Here is a 15,920-nt window from a genome sequence, read left to right as displayed (position 1 = left end):
TTAGGAGCCTTTTTTTGTGTGGATGAATGAGAAGTGTTTTGCACAGATGAGAATAACTTTGATGTTATCCTTGAATAAAACTTCTGTTGCTAGAAAATCAATCATTTTATGCAATAACTCCATGTAGCTATTCTCTCAAATACAGATAATCTGAATCTTCTTTACTGCTCAGACAGATGTGTCAGTTTTCATGGGAAAGCATGAATACATTCAAAAGTAAGAGCTTCATTTTTCTCTTTAGGAGCAGGAAGCTCAGATACTTTCGCCGAAGCACTGTATTGTGTGATTTTTTTTTCTTGCCATTTTCTTTTTTCCCCTTCAAAAAAGGCTCTAAAATGGTTTAGCACAGGAGAAAAGGCAGAAAGAGATTACTTCGTGGTGCTGAATTTGTAGTGTCGTTTCTCTAAAAGAAACTAGCATTCTTTGAAGAAGGGTTTTAGATGGCAATGACAGGGAATTTAGGAGAAGGGAAGTGCATTTGAAAAATTTTGGAAGGACATTGTAAACTTCAGGGAGGAAGGGAATTAGATAAAAGAATTTGTGAGAGTGGGAACAATAATGTGAAGGGGAACAGACTGTGCTAGAGGGATCTTTTGACCTAGGTCTTGAAAAGAATTCCGAATATGATCTGCAATCTCTGTCTTTGGGAGGGGGAATGGGAGTTTTTCCATTTATGGTAAAGGGGAGTAATGAGGTCGTTGCCCCAGCTGTTAAAATATTTTAAGATCTACTTCAAACTGATTATTTATTGTAGTGTTGAAGTATAAATGGTTGTGGTCAGAAGAAAGAGAGAAATTGGAATTGAACCCAAAAAATGGGGTGAAAGCATAATTTATGCACCTCTGAGAGGGGACGGGACCTCTAGTCCAGTCCAGGTCATTATCACCGGTGACACTGGTTTTTAGGAAGCCTCTTTAGGTATAGCTGTACGTGAACAAGTCTCAAGGTTCAAATCTGCAAGGGGAACTTGGAAGCCTCCAGCAAAGCCAGGGATGAATAGGATGCATATTTTGAGTCTGAAAGTGCCTCTGAGTGTGGCTTTGCAAAGCATGTGAGGACCATGGCATGCCAAGCATCTCTGGCATACACTTGAGAACTGGCTTGTGTGAGGCACTGTTTCTGTGGAAGGTAGATGGGCTACGCAGGAGCTCCTGTGCCTACATCTGCTTCAGAAGCCACGTTTTCCTTGTGGTACAGAGTAGCGTACAGTTTGCCTACTTAGTCATTTCTGTTTAGGACAGTCTTCACATTCATAATCTACATATAACCTGTTCCAGATGAACAGCAATAACTTTCAGCATTAGATATCTAAATCTCTTTGTGAGATTAATCTATACTTGTGCTGTCATAGCCTAGCAGTAGCTTAGACAATCCTCTATCATCAGGCTAACTTGGTTCCTTAGTTCTGCTCTTGTGGCACAGCCAGTTCCATTTCAGTGCATGTGAATTAAGAAGAGTGTGCTCTAATAATATTTCACATTTACACAACACTTCTCATCCCAGAGTACTTTATAAATCATGTATTGTCAACACCACCGACCTTTCACAGTCCCGTGAGAGCAGAACAACTGTTTTACAAAAGCAATCAAACCACAGGAATTTTTTCTCTGCAATACTGGGGGGAACCAATTAATTACAGAATGTATTCTGTGTTCCCTAAGCTACAGCTCCAGTTTGTAAAGACCTTTATTGAAAACTTCCTCAAGATAAAACGCGTGATCCTACATTTTGTGTACGCTGTGAACAAAGAGCTAATCCATCTTTTCCAAAACTGGACCCCTGGAAGCAGTTCACTCTTGCCCCTGAATAAACACTGGAGTATCCCTGCTTCTCTACCTTAGCTGTCATTTTTTTCTATACATTTTCATCTTTTCCTGCAGAATCTGTCCAAAATTCTGTAGTCTGCATTCCCCTCTGCTGAGGATCCTCCCATCTCAGTGTGAGAGGTACAGCAAAATAGATACATCAGGAAACCTATTTAATTGCCTTTAAGGATTTCAAATGTAGCTGATCTTCTGGGTATCCAGCTGAAGAAATTCAGCATGGCTATGCAGTGGGCCAGGGTATGCAGAGGAGGGATGAGCAAAGCCAAAGGAACAAGGAGGAGAAGGACAATGGCAACGAATTAAGCTTCCGGGCATTCAGTTTTCCTTCCCATAAACATTAAGAGGATAATCCGAAGCCTACTGAGATCAGTTAGCTTCTGTCCCTGCAGCACTGGAGCCATGGGGAATGGCAGTGGTTGCTGAGGGAGCATGTGAGGTCCTTTGTCTGCCAGGGCATCCTTCTTGTGATGTGCTGAGGCTCAGCTTATGAGCAGGGCTGCCTTGGTAGGGTCAGATTCCATCTATTTACTTTGACAAAAAAGTTCCTGGAGAGCTGCTGTCCTTATTTTTAAAGAAGAAAATAGGTATGCAGCCTGTTCTAGTACAGTATTTGCAAAAGCAGCAGTTCGGGGGGTTAATTCCGGCCTTTAGTCTGTTGTTTTAAAAGGAAGGACAGCACATTTCTATTTTAGTTGTACAATTCAGCAAATGGATTACAAAACAGCAGTTAACTGTGAATGCCATGGATGGCAACTCAGTTAATAGTAAATTAAAAGAATCTTTAGGTTTTCAGTGCATTGTTTTGCCATTTATCTCTCTTTGTAGCTTGTCTGGATTTAATGTAGTTTATTCCATTTAGGAGCATTACTGAGACAAACCCCATTAAAGCAGGCATTATAGTCCTTGTTTTGATTAGCACTCAAGGCCACTAGATAACGATGCTTAGAAAAAAATCTCTCATGGTCATTAGCACTGTGATCACCACCAACCTCCCTATGACAGTGTAAGTCTTTTTTTTCTCCTTCTAAATCCCAGAGCCAATTGTGAATGCCTTTAATATGGTCTGTGGCATTTGAACTGTAACATTGATCTCAAAAATAACAGTTCCCCCTCTTTCAGTGCTCATACTTGGAAGAAAACGGATCTTTGTATGTAAGACTTGCAGTCAGAATCTATCATTATGAGCTAATATTTTGCAAAGCTATTTTATTTGGGTGGTTTTCTGTCATTTTATTTCATGGTGAGGTTTTTTTTAGGTATTTGGGTGTGTGCATGTTCTTCTCAAATGACATGCTGATCAGGGTAAGAAATTTGCACCACTCCTACCAATATAGGACCAATTCTGTCCCTGACCGATACGGGCAATTAAAATAATTTCCTGACATCGTGTTTAAAGCAGTGACATGTAATTCTAGGACAAAGCCTCTCAGCACCTCTTCCCAACACTTGTTTGCACTCAAAGGATGAGCAGCTGCTATTTCATGCTAATGTCTTTTGAGGGTGAATGGCCATTTTAGTGCAAATGGGTGCATTTTCCATCGTACAGAGCTGACCTCACATGCTGTTCCTTTTGTAGGTTTTAGTTTTGTTGAGCAAAAAGAAAAATGAGAAAAATTGTGAGTTTGATGAGTTAGGGTTGGCATCTTGAAGGACGGGGGATGTCCCTGCTCTGGCCGTAGGGAGCAGACCCCTCACCTTACATGTGTGTTAAGTTGCAGGTCTTCAAGGCTGGAACAAGTCCAGAGAAGGGCCACGAGGATGATCAGGGGACTGGAGCACCTCCCGTATGAAGATAGGCTGAGAAAGTTGGGGCTGTTCAGCCTGGAGAAGAGAAGGCTGCATGGAGACCTCATAGCAGCCTTCCAGTATCTGAAGGGGGCCTATAGGGATGGTGGGGAGGGACTCTTCATCAGGGACTGTAGTAACAGGACAAGGGGTAACGGGTTAAAACTTACTTAAACAGGGGAAGTTTAGATTGGGTATAAGGAGGAAATTCTTTCCTGTTAGGGTGGTGAGACACTGGAATGGGTTGCCCAGGGAGGTTGTGAATGCTCCATCCCTGGCAGTGTTCAAGGCCAGGTTGGATGTAGCCTTGGGTGGGATGGTTTAGTGTGAGGTGCCTCTGCCCATGGCAGGGGGGTTGGAACTAGATGATCTTAAGGTCCTTTCCAACCCTAACTATTCTACGATTCTGTGATTGTATTCTAAGGCTATCCAGGACAAGTAATATTTCTAATAACACAGCTGCTTATTTTACCAGTGTTGCTGCATTTTACCTACTGTGGATGAACACTGGTGTACCTGAAAAGAGGCACTCACCCTAGTCTTTGTCCTTTATGCCTACAGACCAAAGTCACCCTGTGTTTTCAGTAACTTGCTGGCTCCAGGTGCAAGAGCCTAGCAGCCTCCTGAGATCCTTTAAGCTGCTCATCAGAGCCTCAGAGCAGGCTGAATGCTTGTCTTCATAAACATACTTCTATATAGAGCTAAAAATTGCTTTTTTTTTTCCCCCTTTCTTCCTCCTGAAGAGGAGAATTGTGTGTACCGAAAGAGTATAGCATACAGAACTTTATCATAAACTTGCTTTGGCTTAGGGCTCTGCCATATTACTACCAACTGTGTTTCTGGATGTGGCTGTGATCCCCCAGCCCGTGCTTCAGTGTGTAGGGGACTTGTGGGGGATGAATGGCCATCAGTGCCCGATTTATAGAACACTAATTTTTGTTGGACCATTTCAAGATTCTCTAGAGCTTCTGAGCACAGAAGCTCTTTTTGCCCTTTTATCATGTTGCAGCCCAAGCCACCTAATCTGTACTTCCGTGGTTTGGGCATTTTTTGACAAATTTTGCTCACTAGATCGTCCAGTTCTATTCTATTCCTACCTTTTGTTTTGTCTAGCCTTGCTCAGGGTAGATAACTAATGCAGCAGCTAAAATGCTATCATATCAATGTTCTTTACCAGGAATGGAAACCTGCTTGTCTCAGGAGCAGTTACACATGAACCAGGCTGAAGAATGGGCTTCAGAGTGGAATAACCCTGGATTTAGTATTCAACCAGTCCACACTAACTAGATTTTTCTGTTATTATTTTAACCTAGATAGTTGCTGCAGGTAAATAAGAGACATCTCCCAGTTTCTCAGTTTCTAAAAAATAGAAAAGAACCAGATCTCTGGAAGTTATCTCAAAATCTGTTTTTAAAACTATGTAAATCCTCACTTGTGAATTCCTGATAAATGCAGAATAAATTCCCACAGTTCATGATTTCTCCTTATTTATTTTATTTATATGCCATTATAACTGTGAATGAGGCTTTACAAAACCACAGGGACACAATCTTTCCCCAAAGGAGATTGTAGCTGAAATTAGACACAACACAAAACCAGCAGCTTCAATAGACAAAGCAGGATTATACCAAATAAAAATGTTTCATATGGTGTATATTATACACGTTGTAAGCTTGTGATAATACAATTATTTGGAAAAGATCTGATTGTCACCCCTGAAAGTGGTGGTTAATAACAAAGCTCTGGAATAAAGCCATCATTAGTGTTTGCTGGTTTAAAGCAGAAAACCTGAGACACTAATGACTTGCTTTCCTACGGGCAACTTAATTGAAGAGATAGATTTAACGGAGGATCTTTACTTCATTTTTAGAGCCTTCTAGACTAGTGATGCTCCCTGCCTTGTGTGTTTTCTTACATGAGGAAGGTAAAACCTCTTGGAGGCTCTATGAGGGCTTCCACAGTTTCTTCAAGGTTCATTTTGAGTACACAGTAAATTCCTCTGAATTCCAAGTAAAGGAGAGTCTTACTCCACCTATATAAAGCTCTTCTTCTACTCTTCAGTTACAAGGACCTGTGTAATATTTTGTTCCTGGGAATAAGCAATGATTGTGCAGTAGTACATAATTGTTTGAGTGTTCCTCAGCACAAGAGGCTACCATTCACATGTGTATATTGTCAAATCCTCAGGCTTTATTTTGACATTTGAATATCTAGACCTTTTGTTTAACAAAACTTTGAATAACTAACTGAGGTTTGGCCACTGTTTCCGGAGCTCTGCTAACACAGAGCTCATCTCATCCCCTCCCTGCACATCAGTGAAGGGAGCAACATGGGCTGGACAAGGGGCATGGGGCTGGAAACCTCGCTGCCTTCTCAGCCCCTTCAGCAGGCAAGAGGGGTTGATGTATCTGCTCACCTACCCCACAGGATTCTGGCGTGGCTAATTAGTCAATATTTGCACAGTTCTGTGAAAACACTTTAGAAGTGCCAATTATGAATTATAATTATCTTGTGAAGATGATTGGGAGTCCATGTTTGCATGTTGAATCAGGCCATGGGAGTAAGCTTTTCAAATAATGGCTCTTATTTAAATGCCTTACCTCTTCCTTATCTCTTGTTGTGTGTGGTTTTTCTTAAGGATGATGGGAAACATTAGTTTACCCTCAGGAAAGACCAGGTCTGACTGTTTTTGATAATGAGTTATGTACTTAGTCACAGTAGGTAAATTTACAAACCAAGCAGGACACACAGAGATCAGTTCTGTCTGTTTGGTAGATGTTCTACATAAACCGTTCAGCAGGATGAGCCTGCTGAGACTTTAAAACAAATACTTCTAAGTAACATTGCCATAAGCATGGTAATACAGTGGCAGTTCCTGTTTTAAACTCTGCCGAGTTCCTACTTTATTTATATCCCATCTATTTACTGAAGTGTTATAGATTTACTCTGGGAAGAGACTCAGTCTCAGCAGATTTACACTGAAAGATGACATTTAAGTTTCAGCTTCCTTTCACCAAATAGTAACTAACATTTAGCACTAACTGTAGGGCACTTAGCTATTTATTTTTTTTTCATAGCAGCACACCGGTATTAAAGACAAAGCAAGAACAGACTACAGGAGAAGTCCATGACCTGACTTACTGGAAATTTCCTGTTACAGCAAGAATACTTCTGTATTTTTCTTAAGGTCTCCAAATTCTCAAAGCCTTTTAGATGTTGTTGGGCTCTTTAACTGGATAGTAAAAGGCTTTGCTATTTTTTGTGCTTTTGTGTAAAGTAGTTGGGCAAATAGTTGCCTGTAGCGCAGGTTTAATATTTTACTGTGGAGATGTGTATGTTAATGTTGCGTTAAATAAAGAGAAACCTAGAGTTGCATGTAATTCCACAGAGAGGACAAGGTTCTGACTGCAGTTACTATACAAGAGCAATTGGGAACAGGTTAGGGACAGAAGCTCCCTTCCTACCTGTCTCTTTGTGGTAACATAAAATTATTACAGGGAAATGAACACTTTTTGAAAAATGTTCATGAATGGAGAAGAACTTCTTTTTTTCTGAATAGGGGCCTTTTGATAGTTGTTTGCTAGCCTTATGCTTACACATGCATTCTGTAGCTGCATAGGGATGTTTAACACAATGTTGATATGAGCCCACACACTGATGCTCGAGCAGAGGGGTCTTAAAAATTCATACAGTGATTAGATTCACGTGGTTTTATTTGCTGCTTTTCTTCTCTACTTGGGAGTCCTAAGCACCATCAGGTAGTTAAACATTACAGGGTCTGTGGTAGTGAATGTTCCTGAAAATCTGGACGTTCATTTTTCATCCTGCCAGCTGGAAGGAGTGTGATGCTCTGGCATTGTTCTGCTTGGAGAAAAGTGTTCTGATATTAGACTAAAATGTTTCATCCCTGCATAAATCCTTACGACTTTCTGAGAACGATTTAGTGCTAAAAGTGTTCAGCCTTGTTTAGGAAATTATTGTAGAGGAAGATGCTTGTATCTGTGTAACGATCAGCATGATGTTACTGCTATGAGATTGAAGTGCAAATGAAAATTCCCAAATTTAGGCAAATACCTGTAAGGCACCTTCAAGCCCTGTTACAGTCAGTGGCAGTAAGGGCCCCCTTCAGCTGCCCATGCAGAAGCAGCTGATGCCATTTGAGATGCCCTGGGATGTTTTTCATAGCCTCTAAAAGCTATTTGAGAAACATGAGAGTTTTCTGCAGCTCTTGTGCCAGGTCTGCCCATGGCATCCAGATGCAGGTTTCATCGGTCTAGAGAGAGGGTACTTAATCCTGTTTTAAATGGCATAGGCTGTGCCCCTTGACCACCAGCTGCCACTTCAGAAGGGCGTGAATGTCCTGCAGTTCCTGCATCAACTTGTCCTCCTCCATGAACGTATCTGCACAGACATCCAGATAGCTTGGATGCCCTTGGCAGTTCAGGTGGTCCTATCTGCCAGTGTTTAGGCCACTAAGTAGCATTCCCATGGGCTGGTCAGCTGCATCCCTTGTGAGGCTCCATTGCCTTGTAGCCCCTCAAAACATGGAGGCTCAAACACATTGTTTGCCCATAAACACACTTGGGCATCTCACATCTCATGATGGGTGGCTGACTCCCACCCATCGTGTCACACGTGTGATATTTCACTGAGCCTGCAGTGCCATGTGGGACTTCATTGATAGGAAATTAGAAAACTGTGGAAGGGTTGAGAGGAATAAAGGAGAGAAAACTGTAGTTGCTGTCCATGTTACTGCTTTGCTGTGCTCTGTATCTGTGAGACGTGCTGTGGATTTGACCCATGATGCCCCTGTCCTTCACTCTCATCTGCAGAGCCACAGAATGGCAACATAGTCAAGCAAGCCAACTCAGAAAGCTGCACCAGGGGGAAATTAGTGGTCCTGATGCTTGATCACTGGGCAGCACCACCACAGCGGAATAAATTGGATGTCCTGAAATGGGTCAAATGACTGTCCTTCTGAGGCAGCAGTAGGTACTCTATGGTAACTTGCTTGTTTTCTCCATCTTTTGGGGGCTGACCTTTGGATTTTTGTGGTCATTTTGCCTTTTCCTTGCCTTTGCTTCACCTGTGTTTGCCAGCAGTGCTGTCTTTGCCTATTAGCAGTTGTGCACCAGCTGCTGTGCTTTTTCTTTTTTTGGCAGTTTCTGTGCAGATTTTGCTGGCTTTTTTGCCTCAAACCGTTTTGGTGCATGTCAGCATTTTGTCTGTTTGCATGCACTAGGGAATGATAGGAGCCACAATCTATTTGGGTCAGTGCATGGCTGTGTGGAACCATTCCAAAATGAGGGATTTTCCAAGAATAAATTTTCCCTTACTAGTTCATGAAGCTGACTTCTCATTAGTATTAATAGGCCATATCTGAAGTAATCAATAGATACTGATATCTGTACTGGTAATTTTATAAGGAATTTGTGTGATTTTGCTTGATCGGTATATTGTTATAGAAAAATAATTAGGGGAAGAAGAAGTGCTAAACCAGAAGTGTTGTCCAGGGTGAGAAATACTCAGCTAATGCCATCGTGGAGCTGCGGCACTGGAGCAGCACTGGTGTGGCCTCTGGAAAGGAGGAAGAGTTGGTTATGGAAGAAGGAACAAGGCTTCACTGGTAGTAGAGGGTGAGTGAAGGTATCAGAAGGAAGCGAGACGAGAGGTCAGAGCTTCCTGGCTGTGCAGGAGTGGAGACAGTAGTTGCTTTGGTGTGCATGCACACTGTGGTTGCCTGTGTGCAGCTAGAAGACTCTCTCAGCTCTGTGTAAATCGGACTACGGTACAGAGGTTTTGAGCTTACTTTCTGCTCTTCCCCTCATACATCACCAGTATGTGACTGTTCTTCCTCTTACCTGGTCTGTCTTGATTGCTCTCCTGTCCCTGGAGAGCAGTTATCCTTGTATCCAGTATAGGGTTTTCATCAAATTCAGTTCTTATTCTTCTCCTTCAAAGCCTTAACAAGACCAAGTTCTGTGGGGATAAAGTAATGATTTGGGTCCGCACAAAAGCAAAACCTGTAAGAAGACAAGCCAGGCTGATTGCTGACTATATGACGTGGTGCTCTGCTTGTCCTGCTTGCCAGCAATTGCTTCTCTGTCATCATGCTTTTGCAGATTGTAACTCAAAGTACGAACTCAAATTCCTTGCAGGAGGCATGATGTATTTACCCTTCTATCTATCTGCAATGCTACCCATATCGTAGTGCTTCTTGCTAAAATAAGGTTAATGACAGTAATGTGGGAAGCAGAGGGGCAGGGGAAGTCTTGCAGCGTTAGTGATGCTTAAATTGGAGAAAAATAGGTGCGAACAGGCAGCAAAAAGAGCTGACTGGAGGAAAAGGAAAAAGGGGGTTTTTTAGTCATTTGTTATTCAAGTTTACAAGCTGTAGGCCAAATTCTGTCTTCTGATTCTTGCTTAGGTGGAAGACGGGTATATTTTCATTAGTGATCATGATTTATTCATGTTGAGGAAATGTTCTGTTTATACCGAGTTCAGATTGAAAAGTGGTAGTTAGTAGATGATACTAAAAATGGTGAGTTCCCTTGAAACTGTGAGAAAGTATGCATCTTCTGAAGTCCATTTCCCTTCACAGGTAGTTTCCTACTGTTAAATATCCAGCAGTCAGGAGAAAGAGTCCAACACTGTGACAGACAACTGCATTTGCTGCATATGTAAATGCAATATTCATACATAGCTTTATGGACAGTTTCTTTTCCACAGTGTATGAACTAGATATCTCAAATCAAGAAGGGGAAGACTTGGTTTTCATTAGCTGTGAAGACTTGCAGAATTACATTAGTTGCAGTTCATTAGATCTTATAATTGTATTTGCTGTGAGTCATGATGAGGGAATGAGGGGTTTGGGTGTGCATGGGGGAGACCCAGCTCGTAGATCGTTCCCACAGGATGCATGATTAGCTTCTGCTGCTTCAGTCCATCAGGATCAAGCCCAGAGATTTTTATTTCCCTCCCCATAGGATAAAACGTGCCACGTTCCGGGATGTTGGTGTGGGGAGCAGGAAATGGTTGGATTTATTTTGCCTCACTACCCCATGCTGCTCCAGCTGGCAAGAAGAGCAATGCCTGCGCTTCGGTGGGGAGGTGAAGTTGCGGGGTGTGCTGGACTCTCTCAAGCAAGTAGTGTTTTCATTTGCCCCAGCTCTGCTTCCCATTGAAAGGACAGAATGACATCATCATGTAAGTGTCAGGGAGAAATTACAATGAAATGGTGCAACAACATGAGGCTGTGAAAAGCCCTGGTCTGACCGTGCTGCTCCCACTACACAAAGGCCGCATTTTCTGTTTCGATGTGTCAGCCAAGGAAGTCAACTCAAAGGAGAAGACCTCTCCCAGTTGGTGACCTCACATTAACTTCCCTGCTTTTGCCCATGATGTAGAGATATCTCCTCTCCTTATTTTAGGTGTCTGGAAGTTCATGTCTGTAAGAGGAGACTAGGTATGACCAGCTGTGAAGGCCATTCCTGGTCTCCTCTACCTGAGAAGGTACTCCTCTCTCTGCAGGCAGAAGTTTGTCTTCACTGACCATGCAGACAGCTTAGATTATTTTTAGAAGAGCGAAGTTAAGGCAGCTCCTTTCCTCAGGGTCCTCATGGTCCTTGAGGACCATGTTTCCAAGTTTCCAAGTCGAAGAAGAAAAGGAAGATCACGTAGATGAGGCATTGGCAAGAGACCCCAGGTAACCGGGAGCAGTTCTCATCTCTGCCAAAGAGCTCTTCAAAAGACACTGAATCCACCTCTATCTTGGACTTTCTTTTTTATTCATGAAAAGGGAGTCTCTCCTGTGCTACCTTGGTCTTACCTAGGTAAAATATAAACTCTTCAGGACATGGCCTATTATCAGCAATGAAGAAAGGTTCTGCACCAGTATCTGCTGTCATTCCTAATAAAATACAAATGCTAGAAAGTTAAAATTCATTTTACTGAATCAATTAGAGTGAATAACAAGAAATTTGAGCTTGAAATAGCCCTTCAGCTTTTCAAAGCACATCACAAGCTGAATGCTGTTTTCTTAAAATTGGTCTGTCCCTAACTTACTGACTGCTGCCTGTCGTGCTGTGGGATATTATACAGTTCAATTCTCACTGACTTCTTTTGCTTCAAGATTATTTGATCTTATATATAATAGGTCCCTCTGATGTAATTTGTGCTCTACCTCTAAGGACCATCACTTAGCTTCCCTGGAACACTCTTGTCTTCCAGACTTTATATGTATAGATATATGCTATCTTTGGCACTCGGTAATCTGGGCTTTTTAGATTAAGGCTGTAATGCCCTGACAGTTGGGTACAAGGCGCTTTTTAAATTTCTTGGTTAAGGTAGAATTGATCTAACTATTAGTACTAAAATTTTAGCAATCTACAATGAAGCATCAATGGAAGTCATTTAGCCTTCTCTTGTGATGGGAACAGAGGTGAGGTCTCTCAGGTGGGATCCCGTAGATAGCACCTTGTTGAAGAGAAGCCTGTTTTTAGCGAAGTAAATGTACAGAAGTTGAATCCCACTCTAAGTAAGAGCCTTGTTTTTTAAGAAAAGTTCCAACTTCTTCAGCAGCTTTTCATTGAGGACAATCAGAGCATTGTGGTTTGCCGCTGCGTATTTTGCAACCTCCTGTATTTCTATGTTCAGGGTCCTTTGGAAATTGGAAGTGGTCTCTGGAGAAGTACTGTCTGTCTGTAGTGTTTCATGGGCATGATTCAGACATCATTTTGAGAACAAGTCTGATTGCCATGGGTTTTAGAGGTCTTGTAGGTCAGGTGACAGGGGCAATCTCTGTGTGTTACCACTTCCCAAGCTAGAGGAGTTCTGTATGTCTATTATTACCTGAGTTTGCAAAAGGGTTGCTCAAAATGTTCTTTCACTGCAAAGACTGAAAGGGGATTTGGGACGGTAGAATTACATAAATAGTAAAGTGCAATTATAAACAGGCTGTGCTGAATATGAAATAGCACCTCGTTCCAGGAAAAGCAAAGATATCAGGAGTAGTTGTGTCAGAGCTGGAAAGCACTTCACAAAGACAGCTTTCATTTCTATATGTTCTAAAGTATGCAGTAATTGTGGTCTAATTACCTCACTGCAGCCAGGAAGCAATATGGGATATTGTGGGGGTGTGGGAAAGAGCATAATATGCTACAATTAAGCTATAATCTTTGGCATGGTCACTCATCAGATAAAGCTTTCCTGCTGTTGCATTCTAGACAGTCATTATTTGGCTGCTAAAGCCTGGGGAAAATATGTGGTGGTGTTCCTAGGAGCTGTTTCACAGAGGCTTCATTATCGGTTTCTTCCTCAGCAGCTGGCCAAGTCCGGACAGCTCTGCATTTGCAAGCTGTGTCCGCAGTGCTCCGCTTTTCCTTGCTTGTGCTGAAGGTTTTGTACTGCTGCCAGTGGAATGGGGGTAATGTTATTACCCACCATGGAAGGAATTTGTGAGCTTTAAGTTATTAGTTTAAAAACCTGTTTGCTCAGGACCTGATTTATAATGGAAGGTAGCTTTACCAGAGGTTTGTGAGCGTGTGGTTTATACACAGAAAGACCTTGTGAATATGGGAAATAAATGTGCTATCTACATGACAAGTTAGGTACGTAATTATGCACATGTATTAACCCCGGGATGCAGACTGTGTTTCACGGGGACATAATCATGTTCACATGCAATTATGCTCACCTTCCTTTGAAAATCTAATTTTACAGTCTGCTAGAAAGCCTTGCTAGTGACATCTCTTATGTTCTGAATTTCTCCACCATTTTAATGGAAACTAATCCACTGCCTTAAAGCAAGCTCTTGAATTCACACACTTGATTGTTCGCACAACTTCCTTCATTCTTCCCCCTTTCCCAAATGTCTTTCTGAGGAGGAAAGGGAGCCTGCAATGCAGGCTCATGTGGAATTGCTAAAATTCTAGTAGGAGTACAAAGGAAAGCATGGAAAGAGAAGTCAGGTCAACTTTGAATATGTTGACCTTGAGGTGATGTTGCCTGACAAAGGCATGAATGAGTTGATTGGAGTCTAAATGCAGATTGCGGCATAGATCAGCATTTACTCCCGCAAAACCTTTTTTATTTTTTCTGCAGTGCCACAGATGGATGTTTTCAGAGAGACTTGGTTTCTCTTTAGAAGTTGAGACTTAGAAGGGGTTAAAAGTGACCGGTGGTTTGGGCCTGTTCGGTTTTGTCTTAGATCTCTTTTTGCATTATAGAGCACACATATGCTTTGATAAGTCAGCTATGATTTCTGTAGAAGTAGATACAGTGGGGAATTAGATCAGAACCTCATTATTCTGCTGCTTCACAAAGCAGAAACATGAACTATTTTGAAGGCTTACGGCATGCAGTTTCTGCAAGGCTTGTCTGACAGCCTGCAATAGCAGCGCAGTCCGTATCAGTAATTCCTTCCAGCACCAGGCTTCCAGGACCAGGACTTAATTAGGGGCACATCTGGTCTTCACTGCTTGGAGTAAGACATGTCTGTCTTAAACTGTTCTCATTAAATGGGTGCTGCCAAGCCAAGCAGCTCAAAACACAACTGCACCAGCGGAGCTTTAAGCTGTTGTAGGGAAGGATTTGTCCTGGTTTAGGTGCATAGGAACCCCAAGAGTTAAATGCAGTAGGTACTGCATGAAAAAGGTGAGCTTGATCTTAAGGTTTGTGTAGTTCAATACTGGGTCTACATGCAAGCAGCTAGAAACCAAAACAAGGCAACACAGGTGCAGAAACAGTAATGCATATCGGTCTTACAACTTTGTTACAGGGCATTTGGAGAAACGTCACAATCTTGATTCTAGCGACACTGTGGTGGTAAGAGGTGTTCTGTCAATCCTGACCTCAGTCCAAGCAGCAGTCCTGTCACCTGTTGTCTCCAGAAGCATTTAATTGTGCTTATCCTCCTAGCAGCAATTTAAAGCAAGGATAATGTTTGTGTATTCAGGCTGTTCCATAGTGCTATTTTAATGTAGCAGTTCCTGAGAATTATCTGCGTGGTATCTTTCTGATAAAATTTCAGTTATCTCTGTACTTTAGTAAGTACTCATGCATGCTTATTGCTATTTTGATATCTTGATATGTTTTTTGTCTCCTCTAATAGAGGTGATTGCCCTTGACAGCAGGCAACTGGGAACTGGGAGAAGAGAGAGCACCTAGTGAGAGGAGCTGGAGTGGGTAGAACACTGGGCATGTCCTGTGGTGGAGTACCAAAAGAAGGGAAGGAGCTCTTGCACAGTGGGAATGAGGTCAAAAGGGGACCCACTGTTATCAGATGTTCAGTCTGAGATTTGAAGGATCTGCTTTTAGGATGTTAGAACAGCAAGGTAATGGACTGCCTTCCTTCAGGTGTTTTCTGTAGGGTGGCCTGAGGATGTCACATACAGGGATGCATTCAGTCTTTGGGCACCTGGAGATACGCTGCACCCACTGATGCCTGAGCTGGGTTTGAAGTTGCAGAGGGAGACAGGACCTCGATGGGTCTCCAGTAGGACGCTAACTTCATAGAGAAAGTCCATTTCCAGGATTTGGAGGAATGGAAGATAGAAGGATCTCGGTTCGGGGGCATTATTCGCACCTGCAGGACTGTTTCTGCTATTGCCTCTTCTTCATAGCCCAGGTTTCTGTTCTGGTTTCATGTTTGAATGACCATGTTTGCAGCTGGATGCGAACAAGGGGATGATAGTTTCATAGTTCTCAGCTCCTGCCTCAGTTTGTGGTTCCACATATCTCATACTTCACTATTTTCTGGTTTAACACAGCTCTCGACAGCTTGCTACCAGAGCAATAAAAATCTCCTTTAAAAATTGCTACCTTCTTCCCTGCTCTCCCCTCTCCCTCCCAGGTCTGCACTGTTGGGGCGGAGGGGATCTTCTGAGCCGGGTGATCTCACTGATCTGTTCTGCAGTTTAGCAGGGGGTAACTGAAGGCACTGGGAACATGAGGGGAGGGAAGGAGAAAAGAGGAGCGGGGGACCAAGCAGCTTGAGAAGGAGCCCAATAACTGAAGCTCTGGCACAGCGGCGAGCATGTGAAGCTCCTGGGCAGTGCCCATGTTAGCCGAATCTGGCCTGACAGCCCAGGACAGGGAGTCGTGATCCTGCAGCCCTCCCCAAATCTCTCCTGTCCTGTCACATTTGGCTTCTTGCATTCAGAGTCACTCAGTTGTCAGAATAATTTCTTCTCTTGCCTTCGCTCCATCTATAATTCATTAAAAGCCCGGAGGGGTGAAGCAGTCAGTTTTTCCCACTCCTTCCCCTCTGGAAGACATAGGCTGAGCGTGGTTTGCAGCAGCGCATGAATG

The 15,920-nt window shown here is 42.6% G+C and overlaps 1 protein-coding gene across 13 annotated transcripts in view; it reads left to right on the top strand.

Annotated features, from left to right (window-relative positions):
- Window positions 1–15,920, top strand: part of PAG1 (phosphoprotein membrane anchor with glycosphingolipid microdomains 1) — a 106,230-nt gene that overhangs the window by 68,893 nt on the left and 21,417 nt on the right. For 2 of the 13 annotated variants that reach the window (XM_065668504.1, XM_065668503.1), the window contains one exon: window positions 8,444–8,599. The exons of the other annotated variants lie outside the window; for them this stretch is intronic. The gene's annotated coding sequence lies outside the window, so the exon portion shown is untranslated. The remainder of the gene's footprint in view (window positions 1–8,443; window positions 8,600–15,920) is intronic. 13 annotated transcript variants of the gene reach the window in all.

The sequence above is a fragment of the Lathamus discolor genome, chromosome 2, assembly GCF_037157495.1.
Source record: "Lathamus discolor isolate bLatDis1 chromosome 2, bLatDis1.hap1, whole genome shotgun sequence".
Lineage (NCBI taxonomy): Eukaryota > Metazoa > Chordata > Aves > Psittaciformes > Psittacidae > Lathamus > Lathamus discolor.
Note: the sequence above shows the minus strand (reverse complement) of the source record. Positions and strands in the feature narration are given on the sequence as shown.